The 24,822-nt window shown below is 37.8% G+C and overlaps 1 long non-coding RNA gene across 2 annotated transcripts in view; it reads left to right on the top strand.

The window, feature by feature from the left end:
* LOC139186946 (uncharacterized) overlaps positions 1-24,822 on the top strand; it is a 223,449-nt gene that overhangs the window by 154,009 nt on the left and 44,618 nt on the right. For both annotated transcript variants that reach the window (XR_011570635.1, XR_011570634.1), the window contains 3 exons: positions 8,248-8,488; positions 9,385-11,393; positions 22,737-22,848. This is a non-coding gene — a long non-coding RNA (uncharacterized lncRNA). The remainder of the gene's footprint in view (positions 1-8,247; positions 8,489-9,384; positions 11,394-22,736; positions 22,849-24,822) is intronic.

The following is a 24,822-nucleotide window of genomic DNA, read 5'->3' as shown; positions in this document are numbered from 1 at the left end:
ACCACCTTACCTGTTTCCTGAGAAACCTGTATGCTGGTCAAGAAGCAGCAGTCAGAACCCTTTATGAAACAACTGACTGGTTCAGGATTTAGAAAGGAGTACAACAAGGATGTTTATTGTCATCCTGTTTAACTTATACATGAGCACATCATGCAAAATGCTGGGCTGGATGAGTTACAAGCTGGAATCAAGATTGCTGGAAGAAAAATCAACAACCTCAGATATGTGGATGATGTATCACTCTAATGGCAGAAAGCAAAGAGTAACTAAAGAGCTTCTTGATGAGGGTGGATGCTAAGTCACTTCAGTTGTGCCCAACTCTTTGTGACTCTATCAACTGTAGCCTGCCAGGCTGCTCTGTCCATGGGGTTCTCCAAGCAAGAATATTGGAGTGGGTTCCCATGCTCTTCTCCAGATGAGGGTGAAAGAGGAGCATGAAAAAACCAGCTTAAAACCCAATATTAAAAAAACTAAGATCATGCATCCAGTCCCATCACTTCATGGCAAATAGAAGGGGAAGAGGTGGAAGCAGTAACAGATTTCCTCTTCTTGGGCTCTAAAATCACTGCAGATGGTGACTGTAGCCATGAAATTAGGAGATGACTGCTTCTTGGCAGGAAAGCTATGACAAACCTAGACAATGTATTAAAAAGCAAAGACATAACCTTTGCCAGCAAAGGTCCATATAGTGAAGGCTATGGTCTTTCCAGTAGCCATGTATGGATGTGAGAGTTGGACCAAGAAGGCAGAGCACTAAAGAATTGATGCTTTTGAACTGTGGTGCTGGAAGACTCTCAAGAGTCCCTTGGACAAAAGGAGGTCAAATCAGTCAATCCTAAAGGAAATAAACCCTGCATACTCATTGGAAGGACTGATGCTGAAGCTCTAATACTTTGGCCACCTGATGTGAAGAGCCTGGAGAAGACCCTGATGCTGGGAAAGATTGAAGGCAGAAGAAAGGGGTGACAGAGGATGAGATGGTTGGATGACATCACTGCTTCAATGGACATGAACTTGGGCAAACTCCAGGAGATGGTGAGCAACAGGGAGGCCTGGTGTGCTGCAGTCCATGGGATTGCAAAGAGTCAGACATGACTTGGCAACTGAACAACAACAACAACATTATAATAATGCAGCATGATTTACAGTAGCCAGAACATGGAAAAAACCCAAGTGTAATAGATGAATAGGTAAAGTATATGTTTGTATGTTTACATGTATGTTACATATATAAAACATGGGTAGACCTTGACAGCATTATGTTGCGTGAAATAAATCAGACAGTGACAAATACCATATGACTTCATTTGTATATGAAATCTGAAAGAAAAAAAAAAAAACCTGAATTCATAGATACAGAGAACAGATTGGTGAGTACAAGGTAAGGTAAGTAAATCTGGCAATGTAGTGAACAACACAGTGACTATAGTTGTTAACTATACTAATTAATATTGTACTGCATGTTTGAAAGTTGCTAAGAAAGTAGATTTTAAAAGTCTTCATCACAAGAAAAAAATGTAACTGCATGTGGTGATGGATGTTAGCTAAACTTGTTGGAGTAATAGTTTTGCAATGTACACATATGTCAAATGATTATGCTATACACCTAAAACTAATACAACATTTTCTGTCAGTTAAATTTCAATTTAAAAAAGAAATAAGCAGAAAAACAAAGACATGGGCAAAAAGGAAACATTAAATGGGAACTATCTCTAAAAGATGTTAAAACCTTACGGTAAGTTGTGAATAATTGAAAAGTGTGGTATTGGTGCACCATAGAGAGATGGACCAGTGGAATGATTGGATGAAGCAAAAATAGTCCCAGGTACAAATAGAACTTCAGCGTTTATGTGCGTATCTGTATATTTATATCTATTTCCAAGTCTTCTGCCCAACCTGAAAGTCTGCCATTTCTCTGACTCCGCTCTGGCACTGCGTGGGGTTGCCATCCTGGCAGGTGTACTTTGATTGCACACCATACTTCTAGATGTTGATTTCATTCTACACCAGGACTGTGTATCTTTCTGTATTGATAGAAATGGTATAAAATCTGGACTGTCCAATAAGTTGGCTATTGAACCCTTGAAATATGGCTAGTGCAACCGACTTACTTTAAAAGTCTATTTAATTTTAATTTATATTTGAAAGGCTACATGAGGTTAGTGGAAACTCTACTGAATGATCACGCTTTAGATTCTAAGCTCTTTGAGGACAGATTCACATCTGTTTAGTTCACACTAGTGTCTAACATGGTTCCTGAGGGCTGACTGGATTTTATTTTTCCAATCGATATTAATTCCATGACAAATATTTGACAAGAGATCCGGGTGCACCCTGATGTTCAGCTCCATCATGGTACACAGTCAGGGAGGAGATCTTCAGCTGTAATAGGTGCTTCTTGAGTGTTTTTTCTCTTTGCTGATCAGAAACTAGCTTATCCTTAAACATACAGGCTTGAAAGATTCACTTTAATTTGCAGGAAACTCGGTCTTGTTTTTATGTGATAGTGAATGAAAAACAAAAGCAGATGTAAGTATATTTATTCACCTGCTTTAAGGAAACTACAGCTTCCTTAAAGTAATATTTTCAGCTCTGCTCATAGAGAAATTTGTCTTTGAGGAAACATATGCAGTCAACGGTTTACATAAACACTGGTCTCAGAAGAGCAAAACATCAGATGGAGGGCTCAACAGCCACAGAAGGGGAAGATTAGAATTTTGAAAAGGAGTTTCTGTTAACCTAAAGATTGTTCAAATCAGATCTTCCCAGACAATTTGGAGCAAAGTAAAATAAAGTGTTAAGTAGCATGCTGGTGAGGAAAGAGCTAGGGCTTAATGTCACTGATCATTTGACTTTCAGCTTTCCTGTTCCCTTTAGCTGTGTGATGACATCTATTCAGCTTCTCAGTACCAATTCTTTATCTGGCAAAAAGAGAAGAAGGATTGTATTGTGCAAATGTGGTTTGGGGTATGGAATGAACTAATCTAAGTAAATGCTCATCAGAGGTATATTTTCCTCTACTCAACTCTCCTCCCACACACTGACACTACCTCCAAAATGTTGTTGTGTTGAGTTAAGAGGGTGAGAGCTGGAGAAGATTCTAGGAAATACCCAATCAAATACCTTCTCTTTATAAATCTGGAAATTGAATATGGGTTATAGGAAAGCAAAAGTGATACCAGCTGCAGACTCTAAAAGAGGAGATGGCAGATGCCCTCAGCATCACACCTGCTCCATGCTCTGTGCCACCACCTTTGCAATCAGTACTCACTGCTGAAGATTCAGAGACGCAAACATGTGCCTGCATGTTTTAAGTTCTTTCTCACACTGATTTTCAATGTTTGCTTTTTTCTTTACTTTATTAAAAGTATTACCAGAGCAGTTGTGCTGTGCTAAAGTCGCTTCAGTCACATCTGACTCTTTTTGACCCTAGGGACTGTATCCCACCAGGCTCCTCTGTCCATGGGATTCTCCAGGCAAGAATACTGGAGTACATTGCCATGCCCTCCTCCATTAAGTTTCTCTATTTGAGCCTTTAGTTACAGTCACATTAAATACAAAATAAAAAAGGAAACATGTATACCTAATGCTGATTCCTGTTGATGTATGGTAGAACCCATCACAATATAATTAAATAAATACATACGTATAAATAAAAATATGAAATAACTGCCTCAACATTATTTTATCTAGTAGGAGGGCAAGTTCTTTGCTATCAGTGGTCAAATTCTTCTACACTTTTCTCCCTTCTAATGTGCTTTGGCATCTCCTGAATTTTAACACACAATTTTTATTAAAAAAAAAAAAAAACTCTGGCTTCACTGTCTTATCTTTTGGTGACTGTAAGACAGGGCAGGGAAATGTCTAACTGTGATAAAGGACCAGTGAAATTACACATGAGAAACAAAGAGCACTTGAGCGATGCCAGTTATGAGAACTGGTATTTGACAGCTCAGTGTGTCGTGCAGCATCAATGCACAGATCAGGTATTTGCTTGTAGGAAAATTCCTGAAAGTAGCAGAGTGGGGGAATTTGTATTTTTCAGCATTGACTATGCTTTTGGTTTACAGCAACTATAAAACACATTTCCCATGTTTCCTAATTTAGGTATTTAGTTTCACATAGGTAAACACATACAAAACTTTTTTGTGTTAGTTGATTTTCTCATACAGAATTTTTTACCTTAACTACAATTTTAGTCCAATCCCAAATAAGGGCAATGCCAAAGACTATTCAAACTACTGCACAATTGTGTTCATTTCACATGCTAGCAAGGTAATGCTCAAAATCCTTCAAGCTAGGCTTCAACAGTACATGAACTGAGAACTTCCAGATGTACAAGCTGGATTTAGAAAAGGCAGAGGAAGCAGAGATCAAATTGCCAACATCTATTGGATGATAGAAAAAGCAAAAGAATTCCAGAAAAAACATCTACTTCTGCTCCATTGAAAAAGCCTTTGACTGTGTGTATCACAACAAACTGCGGACAGTTCCGAAAGAGATGGGAATACCAGACCACCTTACCTGTGTCCTGAGAAACGTGTGTGCAGGACAAGAAGCATAGATAGAACCACAAATGAAACAATGCACTGGTTCACAATTGGGAAAGGAGTACGTCAAGGCTGTATATTGTCACCCTGCTTACTTAACTTATATGCAGAGTACATTGTGTGAAATGACACGCTGAATAAATCACAGGCTATAATCAAGATTGCTGGGAGAAATATCAGTAACCTCATATATGCAGTTGATACCACCCTAATGGCAGAAAGTGAAGAGGAACTAAAAAGCCTCTTGATGAAAGTGAAGGAGGAGAGTGAAAAAGTTGGCTTAAAACTCAGCAATCAAAAAACTAAGATCATGGCATCCAGTCTTATCACTTCATGATGGGGGAAAAAAATGGAAACAGTGACAGACTTTATTTTCTAGGCTCCAAAATTACTGCAGATGGTGACTGCAATCATGAAATTAAGACACCTGTTCTTTGGAAGAAAAGCTATGACAAACCTAGACAGCATTCAAAAGCAAAGACATTACTTTGCCAACAAAGGTCTGTCTAGTCAAGGTTATGGTTCTTCCAGTAGTCATGTACGGATGTGAGAGTTGGACCATAAAGAAAGCTGAGCACCGAAGAATCGATGCTTTTGAACTGTGGTGCTGAAAAAGACTCTTGAGAGTCCCTTGGACTGCAAGGAGATCAAATCAGTCAATCCTAAAGGAAATCAACCCTGAATACTCATTGAAAGGACTGATGCTGAAGCTCCAATACTTTGGCCACCTGATGCAAAGAGCTTACTTGTTAGAAAAGACCCTGATGCTGAGGAAAATTGAGGAAAGGAGGAAAAGGGAGTGACACAGTATGAAATGATTTGATGGCATTATCGACTCAATGCACATGAGTTTGAGCAAACTCCAGGAGACAGTGAAGGACAGGAAAGCATGGTGTGCTGCAGTTCATGGGGTCGCAAAGAGTCAGATATGAACTGAGCAACTGAACAATAACAACATATATGATGAAGAAAATAATACATAACTAATATTTTATCCAATTTTAGAGCATAACAAGAGTATGTTTTCCTATTCTTATAGAAATGAATATAGGCTTAGAGAATATGGATACTCATATTAAGACTAAAATGTAAAATATAAAAATATCTGGCTTCCCAGGTAGCTCAGCTGTAAAGAATCTGCCTGAAATGCAGGAGACCCCAGTTTGATTCCTGGGTTGAGAAGTTCCTCTGGAGAAGGGATAGGCTACCCACTCAAGTGTTCTATGTCTTCCCTGGTGGCTTAGACAGTAGAGAATCCGCCTGCAATGTGGGAAACCTGGGTTCAATCCCTGGGCTGGGAAGATACCTGTATATGGGCGTGGCAACCCACACCAGTATTCTCCCCATGAAGAAAGGAGTCTGGCAGGCTACAGTCCTTGAGGTCATAAAGAGTCCACCACGACTGAGCGACTGAGCAGTCTAATAGATGTTATTTCTTTTGAATGGAGTTTGTCATGGTACATATTCTCTGTCATATATATCCCTTTCTTTGTTTGTCTATTAACATTTTCCCCAGAAAATAGAATATTGTTCAGTGGTATCACTCTGTAGATGAACACACAGAAGATTTCCCTTTCTCTTCATATCTTGTTGCCAGAGCTTCTCTTTTATTTTTATTTATTTATAAACTTATTTGTTTGGCTGTGCCTGTCTTAGTTGGGCAATCAGGATCTTTTTTTTAACTGTGGCCTGTGGGATGATCTAGTTCCCTGACTAGGGATCAACCCTGGGCCCCTGCATTGGGAGCATGGAATCCTAGCTACTGGGCCACTGGGAAGCTCCTTGTCTTTTATTTTTGGCACCCTCTCCCCTCTCATTCACACATATTTATATTTCCATATTTATATGTATTTAAAAAATATATATCCCACCTATCTATTCTTATTTATCTATCTTATTCAGGAAGGACTCATAAGATGATAAGGCTCATATTAATCATAATAAAGAGGATTCTGAAAGAAGGCTTCCAGCCACATTGTTGAATCTTTGCCTCTTTATTTTTCCATTAAAGACAATATTTAGAAAACGTACAGAATGAAATCTCTTCTAAACTGTTGCTTCCTAAAGTGAAGCTATTTTATAGTTCATTTTCCCCCCTCTCCCCAGTTTTTTTTTTTTTTTTTGAGAAATAATTGAAATAATTACTGTATAAGTTTAAGGCATACAGCATGGCAGTTTGATTTACATATATTGTAAAATAATTACCACCATAGGTTCAGCTAACATCCATCTTCCCATATAGATAGAAAGAACTCGAAAGATATTCTTGTGATGAGAGCTCTTAGGATTTGTTTAGTCTCTTAATGATTTACTGCAGTGTTAACTACAACCATCCTGCTGTACATTACACCCACAGTCCTCCTTTATCTGGTAGCTGGCAGTTTGTACCTTTTGACCACCTTTCTCCAATTCCTCCTTTCCCCACCCTCTGCCTCTAGAAACCACAGGGCTGAACTCTATTTCTATGAGGATTGTTTTTGTTACTGCTTTTTTAATTCTACATAGAGGTGAGATCATACAGTATTTGTCTTTGTCTGACTTATTTCATTTAGCATAATATCCTCAAAGTCACCCATGTTGTTGCAGATTCTCCCTTTGCAATATCGTGTTTGGTGCATTACTTCTGGGCACTTAACCTCTCACTCAGCTTCAACAAGAACCTCTTTCTTTACCGAGAGTAACAAAGCCAGGAGAGAAACCCAGTTTTGAAAAAGCTTCAGTGACCACAAGTAGGAAAATTGAAAAAATACATATTTATCCTCAGTCTGTCTAAAGCATATGTATATATTGCAATTTGCCTTCCTCAGTATAATATTGTCAGATTTATTCAATTTGCTTAACTTGTGACTGCATGCTATAGCCTTGCCAGAAAATTTCTGGGACATCCTAATTTTTCCTGTTCTTACTAATGAGACAGGAGCCCCAGACAGGACACTGCTTTGACACAGCTCATGCCCTGACTCAGGGGTGATGGGCCTAACCAGAATAAGGACAGAAGTGCTTCCCAGGACCTTCATCATTAGTACTTTATAATCATAGTCTGTAGGAATTTACAGATCAGCAATCAAAAAGTCCAATCTTGAGACGTTATTTTAATAATATGAGTTAGTTATAAAGCCATAATGTTGTATAAATTAAATTATAATAACACAGTTCACTACTTTTATTTCCTAATTGAATGTAAAGTGATCCAAAATGATATATAGAAATAATTAAACTTTTAAAAGTGATAAATTAGTGAAATTAACTTGTTAATTATTGTGAGACATTGAAATATTAGTACTCTCCAATCAGATAGGAAAAATATGGGAGAAATTAAGTGATTATATCTCTTCTTATTTTTCTCCTATATCACATCTCTTCTGAATTCTCTAAGAGTTCTAAGATATATGTTTAAAATTTCTGAAATAAACTTTGATTTTTCATTCAAATCAGTTAAATATGCTTTTTTTAAAGCATATTTAAAGAAAGCACAAAATATATATCTTAGGTTGCATTTGAGGTGTCATTTAAAAAATACCTTAAATTCTTAACATCCTATAAAAGGAAAAATGGACATTGTTGTACATTATTATTAGGTAGTAAATTGGTAGAGTCTCTGTGAGGAACAATTTGGCAACATACATTAAAATTTTTAAAGTGTGTAATACTTGATCTATAAGTTCCATTTCTAGATATTTATCCTCTGTACATACAGATTCATATGCAAAATGCTGCATGTACCATGATATGGCTTTGCTGATGGCTCAAAGAACAACAAAGAATGATGACAAAGAATCTGCCTGCAGTGAAGAAGACCCGGTTCAGTCTCTGGGTGGGGAAGATCCCCTGGAGAAGGGAATGACAACCCACTCCAAGATTCTTGCCTGGAGAATCCTATGGACAGAGGAGCCCAGAGGGCTACAGTCCATGGGTTTGCAAAATTTGGACATGACTGAGTGAGTAACACTTCTACCATGATATGCACTGGAGCATTTGTACAATAATGATGATTAGAAACAAGCCAAGTCTTTAATAGAGAACTGGTAAAAAGGTTTTGCTACATTCATTGTGTGGGATGACAAAGAAGTATTAAAATAGTACATGAAATAAAATGAAGAAGCCATTAAAGTCATAATAATGCTTATCATTTGTTGAACAGTTCATTTGTATGAATTCATTTAATCCTTATAATATCCCTATGATGTTTATACTGTAATTTACAGATTAAAAAAAAAAACAAACTGAAGTGTGGAAAAGTTTCCTTTAACGACCAAGATAGAATGTAGTGTGACTACTATACAAACCCAGCCAATTCTATACTGTTATACTACATAAACAATTATAAAAGTATATAGAGTGTGCACCCTTTTGTAAGAGAAATACATATTTAGAAAGGAAGGAAAGAAGGGAAAGGAGAGAATCTACAGTCTTCATTTATCTAAAGAATATGATTCTTTACAAATACTTTTTTATAATATTATATTATTTGTTAATGCACATAATAATTTGTTATATATTAGAAACTAAATATTTTTCAATGAAGGTAAAGGTTTTATACATCATACATTGCAGTGTATGTGCTGCAGTATGTAATAGACAGCTTTAGCAACATGTAGCTCTCGAATATTTGATATATGGCTATTCCAAATTGAAATATGCTATAAATATGAAATATTCATCAGATTTTGAAGGTTTAGCACCAAAAAATATAAAATATCTTATTAATAACTTCATTGATTATGTTATGAAGTAATATTTTAATTAAACTAGGTTAAATAAAATATATTCTTAAAATAAAATTTATCTTTTAAAAACTTTATAATATAACCATTAGATAATTTTGTTACTGTAGGTCATTCACCTAGAGCCAGACATCCTGGAACGTGAAGTCAAGTGGTCCTTAGAAAGCATCACTGCAAACAAAGCTCGTGGAGGTGATGGAATTCCAGCTGAGCTATTTCAAATCCAGAAAGATGATGCTGTGAAAGTGCTGCACTCAATATGCCAGCAAATTTGGAAAACTCAGCAGTGGCCACAGGACTGGAAAAGGGTAGTTTTCATTCTAATCCCAAAGAAAGTCAATGCCAAAGAATGCTCAAACTACCGCACAATTGCACTCATCTCACACACTAGTAAAGTAATGCTCAAAATTCTCCAAGCCAGGCTTCTGCAATACGTGAACCGTGAACTTCCAGATGTTCAAGCTGGTTTTAGAAAAGGCAGAGGAACCAGAGATCAAATTGCCAACATCTGCTGGATCATGGAAAAAGCAAGAGAGTTCCAGAAAAACATCTATTTCTGCTTTATTGACTATGCCAAAGCCTTTGACTGTGTGAATCACAATAAAATGTGGACAATTCTGAAAGAGATGGGAATACCAGACGACCCAACCTGCCTTTTGAGAAACCTATATGCAGGTCAGGAAGCAATAGTTAGAACTGGACATGAAACAACAGACCGGTTCCAAATAGGAAAAGCAGCACATCAAGGCTGTATATTGTCGCCCTGCTTATTTAAATTATATGCAGAGTACATCATGAGAAACGCTGGACTGAAAGAAACACAAGCTGGAATCAAGATTGTCAGGAGAAATATCAATAACCTCAGATATGCAGATGACACCACCCTTATGGCAGAAAGTGAAGAGGAACTCAAAAGCCTCTTGATGAAAGTGAAAGAGGAGAGTGAAAAAGTTGGCTTAAAGCTCAACATTCAGAAAATGAAGATCATGGCATCCAATCCCATCACTTCATGGGAAATAGATGGGGAAACAGTGGAAACAGTGTCAGACTTAATTTTTTGGGGCTCCAAAGTCAATGTAGATGGTGAATGCAGCCATTAAATTAAAAGATGCTTACTCCTTGGAAGAAAAGTTATGACCAACCTAGACAGCCAAAGGACTTCCCTGGTCGCTCAGAGGTTATAGCATCTGACTAGAATGCAGGAGACCCGGGTTCGATCCCTGGGTCGGGAAGATCCCCTGGAGAAGGAAATGGCAACCCACTCCAGTACTCTTGACTGGAGAATCCCATGGAGGGAGGAGCCTGGTAGGCTACAGTCCATGGGGTTGCAAAGAGTCGTACATGACTGAGCGACTTCACTTTCACTTTCAGACAGCATATTAAAAAGCAGAGACATTACTTTGCCAGCAAAGGTCCATCTAGTCAAGGCTATGGTTTTTCCAGTGGTCATATATGGATGTGAGAGTTGGACTATAGAGAAAGCTGAGTGCCAAAGAATTGATGCTTTTGAACTGTGGTGTTGGAGAAGACTTGAGAGTCCCTTGGAAAGCAAGGAGATCCAACCTGTCCATCCTAAAGGAAATCAGTCCTGGGTGCTCATTGGAAGGACTGATGCTGAGGCTGAAACTCCAATACTTTGGCCACCTCATGCGAAGAGTTGACTCATTAGAAAAGACCCTGATGCTGGGAGGGATTTGGGGCAAGAGGAGAAGGGGACGACAGAGGATGAGATGGCTAGATGGCATCACTGACTCGATGCACATGAGTTTGGGTGAACTCCGGAAGTTGGTGATGGACAGGGAGGCCTGGTGTGCTGCGATTCATGGGGTCGCAAAGAGTCAAACATGACTGAGCGACTTAACTGAACTGAACTGAGTTATATTTCTATTAAATACCAGTAATCAAATACAATCAAGTTTTATTGTACTTCACTTACTTCCCCTCCAGCATTATTTCTCTAGCACAATGATTATCAACTCTTGTACATTAGAATCACCTGAGAAACTTTAAAACACACCTGCCCCCCACCCCCGCCCCAGGGGTTCAGGATTAGCTATTCTGGGCTGGGGTGCCGGCATCCTCACCCTTTTTAAGATTTGCATTCTAATATGAAACCAAGGTAAGGAACTACTGCTTTATCCCTCTGTGCCTATAGAGTATACAAGGGACTTAATTTTTTTCAAGTAATGCTTGAAAAGTTAAAGTTTGCATTTTCTTAACTAGGTAGGGATTTTTATTTTTTTGAACATGTCAAAGTATAGGAGATTTTCAAGTAAAGAAATATTCAGAAATGTTCTTGAGTCTTGGTTAATTAAATTTGTTTAATTATTGGTAAAACAAAGAGGCCTGATCCATATTGCTGTTTGTTCTACAAACTTTCCTAAGGAAAACTAAGTGTTTTTAAAGCCCTTCATTTTTTTTAATGTTTTATGTTTTTTTAATGTTTTTTTATTTTTTTTTAATAGTTTAACTTGTATTTTATACTGAAGTATAGTTGAAATATACTGAAACATACTGAAATACAGCACAGTGATTCAGTTATACATACACATGTGTTTATCCTTTTTTATTTTCCTATTTATGTTATTACACAATACTGAGCAGAGTTCTCTGTACTATACAGTAGATCCTTGTTGGTTATCTATTTTAAATATAGCAGTGTGTACATGTCAATACCAGACTCCTTAAATGTCACTTCCCCCATCCTTCCCCTCTGGTAACCATAAGTTTGTGAGTCTGTTTGTTCTGTAAATAAGTTCATTAATATTAATTTTTTAGATTACACATATAAGTGATATCCTATAATATTTGTCTCTCTCTCTTACTTACTTCACTCAGTATGACAATCTCTAGAGGTTTATCTGTGTTGCTGCAAATGACATTATTTAATTCTTTTAAATGGATGAGTAATATTTTATCGTACATATGTACCACGCCTGTTTATCCATTTCCTTGTCAATAGATATTTAGGTTTCTTCCATCTCTTGCTATTCTAAATAGTGCTGCAATGAACATTGGCATATATGTGTCCTTTCAGACTATGCTTTTCTCCAGGTATATGCCCAGGAGGGCTTCCCTGGTGACTCACACAGTAAAGACTCTGCCTTCAGTGCGGGAGACCTGGATTTGATCCCTGGTTGGGAAGATCCCCTGGAGAAGGGAAAGGCTACCCACTCCAGTATTCTTGCCTGAAGAATTCCATGGACAGAGGAGTCTGGTGGGATACAGTCCATGGGGTTGCAAAGAGTCAGACACAACTGAGCAACTAACACTTTTACTTTCTTTCACTGTATGCCCAGGAATGGGACTGCAGGATCATATGATAGCTCTATTTTTAGATTGTTAAGGAACTTCCATGTTGTTGTCCAAAGTGGTTATACAAATTTACATTCCCACCAACAGTGCAGGAGGGTAAAGCACTTTAAACAGAGCAAATAAAAGTTGCAAACCTGTTTGTATTGTGACCACGAAAACAAAATGTGACCAACAGTGTTGCGTCAAAGATTGCTGCTGCTGCTGCTAAGTCGCTTCAGTCGTGTCTGACTCTGTGTGACCCCATAGACGGCAGCCCACCAGGCTCCCCCGTTCCTGGGATTCTCCAGGCAAGAACACTGAGGTGGGTTGCCATTTCCTTCTCCAGGGTCAAAGATTATGTCTTTACAAATCACAGAACAGAGTTTTCTGTCCCCTAACATTCTCAGTGTCATATAAACAGACTGTGGTAAACATACTAAATAGAATTTTTTGTACCCTTCTGGATAAACCCGAGTTTTATAAGTGCCACTGAAAGACGATTCTTTATCATGCATCAATGGGACCAGTATTCAGCCTCTCAGTTTTTATATCATTTTCACAGCTGATTGCCTTTTCTGCCACGGTGTTCTGCTCCATATTTTGACTCCCATTGCTTATTGGGTTGTGGTGATGAAACCCTGCTGATTGAAAAAAGAAACTGAAGGAAAATTAAATTGTGACTTTTAAAAAAATCTATTTTCAGGGAGAGAGAAATTACTTACAAGATCTTGGATTTTTTTTCCTGGCCTCTTTGGTATTAGCTACATAATTGTTTTCTGTTTGTAATATACCAGAACCTGAACCTTTATACTAGAACTAAGACTCAAAGTTTTATTAGTATTCAAGCTGTTCGAAAGTAACCTTCAGAATGATTGTGTGTGTGCACATGTGCATGTGTGTGTGCACTCAACTATGCCTGACTCTGCAACGCCATGGACTGTAGCCTGCCAGACTCCTCTGTCCACCGGATTGTCGAGGCAAGAATACTGGAGTGGTTTGCCATTTCCTACTCCAGGGGATCTTCCTGACCCAGGGATCGAAACTGTGTCTTATCTTGCAGCTGGGTTCTTTCCCAGCTGAGCCACTGGAGAAGTTGTCAGTATGATTATTTTTTCCCAAATTTCTGAAATTCTTTTTCGAATTGGCTATATTGACAAGCTAGAATATAAATTCCTTGATGCCAGGCACCTATCTATCTACCTTGTTCAGTCAGTGCATCTCCCCAGAGTCCAGTAAGAATAACTATCACATGCATTTTTAAATAAAAGAAAAACGAAAAATTTGTGATGGAGTATTTCAAGGTACAATATAACCCCATTATGATACAAGAATGGAGTAAAGTTGTAATTTAACCACTGAATTTTGCACCTTCACCATTTCTGAAACCTTGTTAAATGTTGTAGAGAGAACTCCTACCAGAAGTACAAAACCCTTAACAAAATGATCCTAATGATTCTGAGAATTTTTCAGGCCTCTCTCTAATCTGTCATTAATATATTTTAAAGATGTGCTTAAAAGTTAATAAAACTAGCAGCAAATAAAAATTCATACATATATTAACTTTAAAACAATCTAAAATTAATCTCTATCAATTGTGCGATATTTAATTTTTCAAGAGCCCAAATATTCTGGAAATATGATTCTACTAGATTATCCCTAGGAAATATTGTTATGCAGACAAGTTCTGCACAATAGGATTATGTTATGCAGCATCCTGTTAAATGGCAACAAAATATAAAAGTCATAAACTCATTTGCCAGGATTCTAAATGAATTCTCTTTGAATCATGGTTGTTCTGTTAGGTTGGTGCAAAAGTAATAGCCGTTTTGCATTGTTGAACTATGCTGTTTGATATTAGAATACATTCTTAAATGTGATTATGCTATATATCATTTTAATGTGCACTTCTCACTTTATGTTTTTTGTTAATAACTTATTCCTTGATGTTTATTTTATGTTTATTTTAGACTATAGAAATGATGGTAGCCAAAAAGTATATTCATATGATTTTTTTATTCGAGTTCAAAATGAGTTGTAAAGCAGCAGACAACTTGCAACATCAACAATGCATTTGGCCCAGGAATTGCTAACGAACATACAGTGCAGTGGTGGCTCAAGAAGTTTTGCAAAGGAGACGAGAGCCTTGAAAATGAGGAGCTCAGTGGCCGGCTATCAGAAGTTGACAACAATCAATTGAGAGCAATCATTGAAGCTAATCCTCTTACAACTATGTGAGAAGTTACGAAAGAACTCAATGTCGAACATTCTATGATCCTTTGGCATTTGAAGCAAATTGGAAAGGTTAAAAATCTTGATAAGTGAGTGCCTCATGAGCTGACTGAAAATCAAGAAGCTGGTCATTCTGACATGTCATCTTCTCTTACTGTATACAACAACAATGAACCATTTCTCCATCAGATTGTGACATGCGATGAAAAGTGGATTTTATACAACAACCAGCAATGACCAGCTCAGTGGTTGGACCGAGGAGAAGCTCCAAAGCACTTTCCAAAGCCAATGTTGCACCATAAAAGGTCATGGTCACTGGTGGTGTGCTGCCCATCTCATCCACTAGAGCTTTCTGAATCCCAGCGAAACCATTACATTTGAGAAGTATGCTCAGCAAATTGATGACATGCGCCGAAAACTACAGTGTGTGCAGCTGGCATTGGTCAACAGAAAGGGCCCAATTCTTCATCATGACAACACCCAAGCACACCTCACACAGCCAGCACTTCAGTAGTTGAACAAATTGGGCTGAGAAGTTTTGCCTCATCCACCATATTTACCTGACCTCTGGCCAACTGACCACCACTACTTCAAGCATCTTGACAACTTTTTGCATGGAAAACGCTTCTGCAAACAGCAGAAGACAGAAAATGCATTCCAAGAGTTCATGGAATCCCAAAGCATGTATTTTTATGCTACAGGAATAAACTTATTTCTCATTGGCAAAAATGTGTTGATTGTAATGGTTCCTATTTTGATTAATAAAGATATCTTTGAGCCTAGTTATAATGATTTAAAATTTATGGTCTGAAACCACAGAAAAGGCAATGGCACCCCACTCCAGTACTCTTGCCTGGAAAATCCCATGGACGGAGGAGCCTGGAAGGCTGCAGTCCATGGGGTCACTGAGGGTTGGACATGACTGAGCGACTTCACTTTCACTTTTCACTTTCATGCATTGGAGAAGGAAATGGCAACCCACTCCAGTGTTCTTGCCTGGAGAATCCCGGGGACGGGGAAGCCTGGTGGGCTGCCATCTATGGGGTCGCACAGAGTCGGACACGACTGAAGTGACTTAGCAGTAGCAATAGTTACTAGCTGTATAGCTATATGGTTACATAACTTCTCTGCATCTCAGACCCCTCCTTAATAAAATAGGAAAAGTAATGATACACAGTGTTGTAGGGATGTGGTAAGAAATGACTTAGGTAACAGCTATAAAGCAGTTCCTATATAGCCTTGATTAAAGTGAAAGAGGAGAGTGAAAAAGTTGGCTTAAAGCTCAACATTCAGAAAACAAAGATCATGGCATCTGGTTCCATCACTTCATGGCGAATAGATGGAGGAACAGTGAACACAGTAGCAGGCTTTATTTTTGGGGCTCCAAAATTACTGCAGATGGTAACTGCAGCCATGGAATTAAAAGATGCTTACTCCTTGGAAGAAAAATTATAACCAACATAGACAGCATATTAAAAAGCAGAGATATTACTTTGCCAACAAAGGTCCATCTCGTCAAGGCTATGGTTTTTCCAGTAGTCATGTATGGATGTGAGAGTTGGACTATAAAGAAAGCTGAGCATCGAAGAATTGATGCTTTTGAACTGTGGTGTTGGAGAAGACTCTTGAGAGTCCTTTGGATTGCAAGGAGATCCAACCAGTCCATCCTAAAGGAAATCACTCCTGAATATTCATTGAAAGGACTGATACTGAAGCTGAAATTCTAATACTTTGGCCACCTGATGTGAAGAGCTGACTCCTTAGAAAAGACCCTGATGCTGGGAAAGGTTGAGGTGGGAGGAGAAGGGGGCGACAGAGGATGAGATGGTTCGATGGGATCACCAACTCTTAAGTAGAGATGAGTTTGAGTAAACTCTGGGAGCTGGTGATGGACAGGGAGGCCTGGCATGCTGCAGTCAGTCCATGGTATCTCAAAGAGTTGGACATGACTGAGCAACTGAACTGAACTTATATAGCCAATATTCAATTTAATATAATATTCACTATCAATATTATTGGTTACATGACCATATGAAGTTATATAACTGTTTGTGCAAGCAGAACTGTGCACTACCCTTCACAATAGTAGAAAGTCCAGCTTTAGTCATTAATTTCTTCAGCTAAAAAATCACATTAGTACAGCAGGGCTAACTTGTTTTTTGTTCTCTGAAGTGATTGCTGCTTAATCACTGAGGGCATAGAGTTAATGGGCTGATATACAAATGCAAATCCTAATATTCTTAGTTAACAACAAAAGCGTCTGTATGAATCTAGTGTTTATATCATCATAGTAGTCAAGATTTATAAAAATTTACTCTCTTCTAGACACTCCATATGGGTAATTTCATTTAATCTTCACAATAACTCAATGATAGAAGTATACTATTATTTTTCCTTTTATGGGTCAAAGATCTGAAGACTAGAGAAGTTATATAAACTTGCCCCAAGGCCTGAAGTTTATCAGTATGAAATACTAATTAGAACTGAAAGTTAATCACAGAAAATCATACATTACATTATAGTGTAAACATACAGTATTTCTAAATGTATAATATGTATGTTACAGGATTTAAAATAATTTACGTAGTTATTTAAATATGTATTTTAAGATTTTGACTTATTTTGAGAACTTATTTTGTTTTGAGAACACTGAGAAATCAGTGTTCTCAAAATATTTTCACATGGGATGTGGCTAATGTAGTTAGCCCAAGGGGCAACTGTGTACCTAGGCCTCGTGTGTCTTGTGATGGTGTTCAGGCACACCTATTAAGACCCTTTGAAGTGAAACTCCTAGGATGTTAGTATGAAATAGCTTGTTTGATCACTAAAATGGATCCTCATATACTGAATTTTTGTGTTTTTATGGCATTTTTTCATTGATGGCACCTACCTATCATTTTAAACAGTAAATATTAACTGTATTTGGGATTGTGGATTCTTTGATTTCCTTTTTTTCCCTTGAACCTATCACACACAGTTCTGGGCTTTATATATAAGTCTTTTAAAGCATTATACCTGAAGAGGTTGATGGAAATATGGGTGCAATGGTGTTTGTAATGAAATGAGTCATATGCTTTCAGAATAGTAGGAAGGTCAAATTGATGAACCATCTGATACCACCTGTTACTGTTGTAAAAACCCCAGCTGTAAATAAGAAATATGGACATATAGTGAAAATTGTTTTATATTTGGATTTTAGTGGATTGAAAATGAACATAAATTCTTCCAGTAGAATAAGCATGTTTAGGGACATTCACAGTTGTGGCAAGGAAGCATTCTATCTGAAACATCAATTTTGAAATGTACAAGGACTACTATGGGAAATGTTGAGCTTTTTAAAACAAAGCAGGAAGGCATTGGATAGACAGAAACATCAACGCAGGGTGGTAGATGAAACTGCAGAAGTTGCGGCAGTCTTGTTTACAGTGTGTTCAACGTCAAAGTTAGAGTTATTCGAGTTATTGATGAGACACCCATTACTGTTTGGCTGCCATAAAATGCAAATAATGCTCTCTGGAACAAAGCGAAGGAAAAAAAAGTCCTGTGGAGCAACTCTGTCAAATGTAATAATTTATCAAACAATGACAGAGGTAGTCCAAATATGGGGACCCATTTGTTGTGTTGATTACAAAAGAGTCCATAATACTCCCCGGAGTCTCTAAGATGAATTCTCTGATATAGCCACTCAGCTGATCTTTTGGTGTTTGTGAAACATAATTTGGATAAAGCAGTCCAAGAAGAAATATTGTTTGGCTATTCTTTATTAACTCTTAGAACTGGGAAAGAAATTTTAAAATTATTGATAACTTCAAGGTGAACAATAGCACACAAGTGATGTACTGGGTTATGCATAGATGGTGCTAAGGCAGTGGTACCTAATGAGAACAACTTGTTCCATATGTTTAAGGTGCTGTTCTGAAAATAAGATCTACTAGCTATGTCGTGCATCCCAGAAGCTCTCCCTACCAGAGATGTTTTTAAAATTTAAGGGAAAGAACCAAATGAAGCTATAATGATTGTCAATTGTGCTAAGGACAGACAGATTGAATGCTCTATTTTTGTCTCAGCTGTGAGAAAGTATTAGCAATGATGACAAACAATTACTGTTTTCTGTGATAATTTGGAGAAAAATTTCATGTCTTTCATGATAAGATCTACACAGTGAGTAGGAACATATGCATAATTTAGATTGACTTTGCAGATCAGCACGTCAGTGATATATTTTCTCTCCTTTGAATAGACTAAATTTATTCTTTCAAGGTAAACAAAATTTATTATTATTCCACATGAAATCAGTACTGAATGTGACAGTTGCAGATCTGGATATGGAACACATGCCTTGGTTGGAGTTGTTGTTGTTGCTCAGTTGCTAAGTCGTGCCCACCTCTTTGTGACCCATGGACTGCAGCACACCAGGATCCTTTGTCTTTCACATTTTCCCAGAATTTGCTCAGATTCATATCTGTTGAGTCAGTGATGCCATCCAACCATCTCATCTTCTGCTGCCCTTTCTCCTTTTACCTTCAATCTTTCTCAGAATTAGGGTCTTTTCCAATGTGTTGGCTGTTCGCATAGGTGGCCAAAGTATCGGAGCTTCAGCTTCAGCATCAGTCCTTACAATGAATATTCAGGGTTGATTTCCTTTAGGATGGACTACTTTGATCTCCTTGCAGTCCCAGGACTCTTAAGAGTCTTCTCCAGCACCACAGTTCAAAAGCATCAATTCTTTGGTACTCAGCCTTCTTTCTGGTCTAACTCTCACGTCTGTACATAACTACTAGTTGGAGTAAGCTAAATTATTATATTAATCTGAATAACCTTGTAAACATTCATTAAAAGAAGTCACTGAAAATATTCTGAAAATTATGAAATAGTCTTTTGATAAATAGCGCCATAAACACTTGTCCATGGAAAATGACTGGTAAGTAAGTAAATCCACAGTTTCACAACCATGACATATTCTGTTAACATACATTCTGCAAATGGGTCTTTCTAAAAGCGTGCTGACCTAAAGTTACTTACGAAATTTTATTGCACTATGATCTATGAATATGGCTTATATTGGTCTGTTATACTTGTATTGGTTGTTTTGAGGTTATTACATATGATCATTTTTTGGTAAATTTTTCAAAGACAGTTGAAAAATGGAGACTCCCTCCTTATAAGGTACAGAACTCATGATATAACTGTTAAATAAACTTTAGGAATGGTATCATTCATGTCCTCTATAACCTTAATCATTTTTATCTGATGTTCTTTAAAAAAAAACCTGTGAGCTAAAGTTTCCCATTACTTTTCTGTGTTTTTTCTTTAGTTTTACTTCATAAATACTTTGATACTAAATTATTCAGCATTTTATGATTACAGCAATTATACTGTCATATTAGGCTTTGGTTGTCTTTAAAGCAAGTTGAACTGCTAAATAAATAAATAGTAAGATTATCCAACATTTTCCTTTTATTCACTGAGTTTCATTATGTGTATCGCTTATAGATATTTTGTATGTAGCATATAAATTTTAATTTTTTGACCAAATATTGGAAATCTCTTTATTTCAGTAATATATTTATCCTATTCATCTTGTCATTTTTAGGCTGACTCTCCTTCCCACTCATTCTTTCTCTTTTACTTTAGTTTCATCTTTTAATTTTTTGCTTCTCAGTGTTTTTTGTTTATTTTCCTTTAGCTGTATTATCTAAGATTTCTTTCATTTATTTCTCTCTTGCAATTTTAATGTATAAGATTTGCATTTAGACATCTGTTAAATGCTTCTTGAAAAACTCTGTAAATGTTTATTTTCTAAGTTACTGACTTCAAAAATTAATCAGCTGTGTTTCTGATATCATGGCATCCCACCTTCTCAGACTTGTGATGCTTTTATTTCCTTCCTCCTTTAAAAAAGTTTTACTTATTATCATTCTCCCCTCAAATGTATAATTCTTAACTGCTTTTAAGCATGTTCATATCTCACCTATAAAAAGGAATCTTTTTTCCATGACTGCACATCTCTCCCTGCAACTGCATCCTCTCCTTTCCTCACTATCAAACTTCTTAAAAGATAGCTGTTGATACCAACTCCCATTTCTCACCACCTGCTGCTACTGCTGCTGCTAAGTCACTTCAGTCGTGTCCAACTCTGTGCGACCCCATAGACGGCAGCCCACCAGGCTCCCCCATCCCTGGGATTCTCCAGGGAAGAACACTGGAGTGGGTTGCCATTTCCTTCTCCAATGCATGAAAGTGAAAAGTGAAAGTGAAGTCGCCCAGTCGTGTCTGACTCCTAGCGACCCCAGGGACTGCAGCCTACCAGGCTCCTCCGTCCATGGGATTTTCCAGGCAAGAGTACTGGAGTGGGGTGCCATTGCCTTCTCCATCTCATCTCCTGGGCTTCTACCAAATCACTCTCCCAATTTTCCTCTTTCCTCTTGGTGGCTGCTTATCTGTCTTTTTTATAAAGTTATATTCCTGTGGTTCTAGGTTCCTTATCTCCTCTTTCTAGGACATCCACGCCAAGAGTTCCAAATGACACATGCGCAGATGACTTGCAGATATATATCTCTAGTTTCAGACATTTCTGCTTGGATTCCAGATCCATGATGAAACTGCCTTCTTCATGTCTCTAGGACATGTCACAAGTACATTAAAATCAGTATCTCTACAACTGAACTCTTGACTGTCCTCCCTGAACCAACTTAGGCTCTTGTCCCCTCAACAAAGAGAGCCTTGAGAGAACCTAGAATGAATGGGAAGAAATGAGATTGTGTCTGGGGCCCAATCACCAGCAGGCTTGGAGGTCACAGTGTTTGGATTTTACTTTGAGATGCAAAGCCATCTCAGAGTTTTAAATAGGGAAGTATTAAGATTTGTATTTTTAAGAATTCCTCTGTCAATGGAGGGGGTTGGCAAGAGCAGAACAGGAAGACCAGGTAGAAGCCTGTTGCAGAGGTTTGGGTGATTGGCAGAGGCCCGTAAGAGGAGGTAGCAGTGGAAGAGACCAAATGTGGTCAGATTTCTGATACTCTTTCAAGGTAAATTAAACAATATGTTGATGGATTTGGCTTCCCAGGTGGTGCTAGTGGTAAAGAACACACCTGCTGATGCAGGAGACCCAAGAGAAGCAGGTTTGATCCCTGGGTCAGGAAGATCTCTTGGAGGAGGGCATGGCAATGGGCTCCAGTATTCTTGCCTGGGAAATCCCACAGACAGAAGAGTCTGGCAGGCTACAGTCTATACGGTCACAAAGGGTTGGATGTGACTGAAGCATGCAGGCATGTGTTGATGGATTAGATTTAGAAAATAAGATAAAGAGAAGAATCCAGTACAAGTTCTGTGTTTTTGTTGTCATTTTCTGATGAAGAAAATTTGGAGAAGGGCAAAGGTGCAGAGCAACTGGAATCAGGAGTTGAGTTTAAAACGTGATGCTATGAGATGCATATTAGACATCAGCTACTTGAGTTGGCAAGGGGATTCACAAATCAAGTTCAGGGTAGAGGTCAGAACTGCAGATACAAATTTGAAAGTCATCAGCATAGGTATGAGCTTTAAAACCACTTGAGGGACCAGTGTAAATTACAGATGAGAAGCGCAAGCTCTGAGCAAAGAAAATTGGTAAAAAGAAAGAAAGAAAGAAAATTGGACTGCTTATATGTGTGTGTGTGTGTGTGTGTGTGAGGGTGGGAAGGGATGTGTGTGTGTGTGTGTGTGTGTGTGTGTGTGTGGCAGCCAGCTATGATTCATATTGGTATTGTGACAGAAAACTCGTCTTTAAGTGGAGTTTGGTCATCATTTCTTTCAGAGCCTTTCTTGATAGTCGCTAGTACTCCAGATTAGAGGCTACTTTATGATTCATAAAAAGCTTCCTAGTGTCAACTGCACCCTTCCCAGTACATGACACTCCTGACTTGGAGTTTGATAAGGCTATGCATTTCTCTCCTTCCAGCTCCGATGGGGTGTTTAAGAATGAGAGCAAGTTTCTTCAGTGTTGTCGGCCCCTATCTCTCCCATGGCCTGCCCTCGTCTCACCTCTCACCCCTCCAAATCAAGGCATGTCTGTGAGTACTTAATAGAGTTTATGAAAATGTATTTCTTTCTTTTCACCCACAATCCCTCATTCTGTTAAGAAGAGCATTGATGTTTTATTCTGTTTGTTTCTGTCTTTGCTATATTTAAGTATAATTCCTAAAGGGAGGTTTGTGACACATTAATTTTGAAGAGACTTCATAAGCAGATGAGAGTTGTGGTTTATTAATCCTGTTTTCTAGTTAAACTCCTTAATAGATACATCCCACTTGTAAGAAAACCGAGGCATTAGATGGTAAACAACTTTCATTAAGATCACATAGCCAGTGAAGGAGACTTTGTTAGACTTTGCATGCTACAAAATCAAAGTATGTGATTAATTTATAAAAAGCATAATAGTTCTATCCCTACTCTTCAGATATTTTTCTGTTGATGTGACAGAATTTTAGTTTTCTGGATAAAGATACTAAAAAGATAGTACCAAGGTACTGTTGTTGTCTTTATGACTTAATTTATGTTACTCTAAGAAATTCACAGCCGTGTTTCAAGTCAAGACACTTAGGCTTTGTAGAGAACTTTCCATCATGAATGTATGTGACTTTCGAATTTTGAACTCTATAGAGACATAAACATTTTATCTTGATAAATACCTGCCTGAGGAACGGAAGGGTTTTTCACTTCATACGGTTGAATTCATTAGCACAGCATATACACCTTCCATGGGCAGGCTACCTGTCTCTCCAGCTTCTCTCTTTGCAGGTCTCATCCTCACACCCTGCTGTCTGGCTGTGTACTTAATCAGCAGCGTTCTCCTAACATGCCAGACTGTCTCCTACCTCTGTGCCTTGATCCATATGTTCCCCACTTGTAATGCTCTTTGCTCTGTTGGTCCCTGCAAGAACAACACCTTCCAAGATTTAATCCAAACATCATCCGCTTAGGAAGTCTTTCCAGTCACTATTGCTCTTCCTTGTACCCTGTCAAACTCCCTTTCAAACCCTGTAAATGCCCCTAACATAACAATCATCATCTTTTACTCCACTCTTTTCTTTACATGTCCTTCTCTCACACTAGATTTTGAGCTGGTGTGTCTAATTAATATCAATGTCCCTACACTGTTCAATGTAATAGAAGATGCTTAGTAGCATTTTATTATATGCAAAGATGATATCCAGAATCTTCAGCAGCCCTACTGAATGAGAAATGACCAATCTTAACAGATATTTAAGTTATAATACTGGTGCATATCAGCTAAATATCAGCTCATCAAATTTTGCTTTATTTCCATTTCACACCTTCTTATTATTTTGATCTTTATGGATCTGGTAAGATAATATACAGCCAATAATTCAATAGCTAAGTACATAGCTTTTTTTTTCCCCAAAAAAAAATCTGTTTTCCTAAAACAGCTATGGTCTACACTCCTACTGTGTCAAATTCAGTGACAGGATCTTATTAGATCTTCATATTAAAGCATCTGCCAAGTTATTTAAGAGAACTGCATTTTGTTTGCCTTATGAATTGTTGGTTTTGACACTCCCTATATAGTTCTACATCATATGAAGCACTGACACACCAGTTGGATCACTGAGAACAGTGAAATTATAAGCCTTTTATTGAGGAATTATTTCTACAGCAGCCAGAACTATCTTACTCCTTAGTAAATGATAAGTGAAAATCCACCATCAGTTTGTGGCCCGCCTTATTGCAAGGAGAGAAACCAACCTGTAAGACCAAGGCATCCATGGGTGCTTAAAGAAGGTGCTTGTTTTTGATTTAGTGATGCTCTTCTTCTGGAAACATTTAACAAGAGTTAAGCTGAAAGGAAAGCAAAGAAATATATGGTATTTTCTGTGATCCCCAAAGAATGGTATACAGATATGGATTTTAGCATTGTATTATGAGACAGTGCCTTTTAGAATTTCAGCATGTAGGATCACAAATCATCCCCAAAGCTGCTTAATCTGTAGAAAGTATTTACAACAAGCTAATGCCCCCTAGAATAA

Source organism: Bos indicus, chromosome 2 (genome assembly GCF_029378745.1).
Source record: "Bos indicus isolate NIAB-ARS_2022 breed Sahiwal x Tharparkar chromosome 2, NIAB-ARS_B.indTharparkar_mat_pri_1.0, whole genome shotgun sequence".
NCBI lineage: Eukaryota > Metazoa > Chordata > Mammalia > Artiodactyla > Bovidae > Bos > Bos indicus.
Note: the sequence above shows the minus strand (reverse complement) of the source record. Positions and strands in the feature narration are given on the sequence as shown.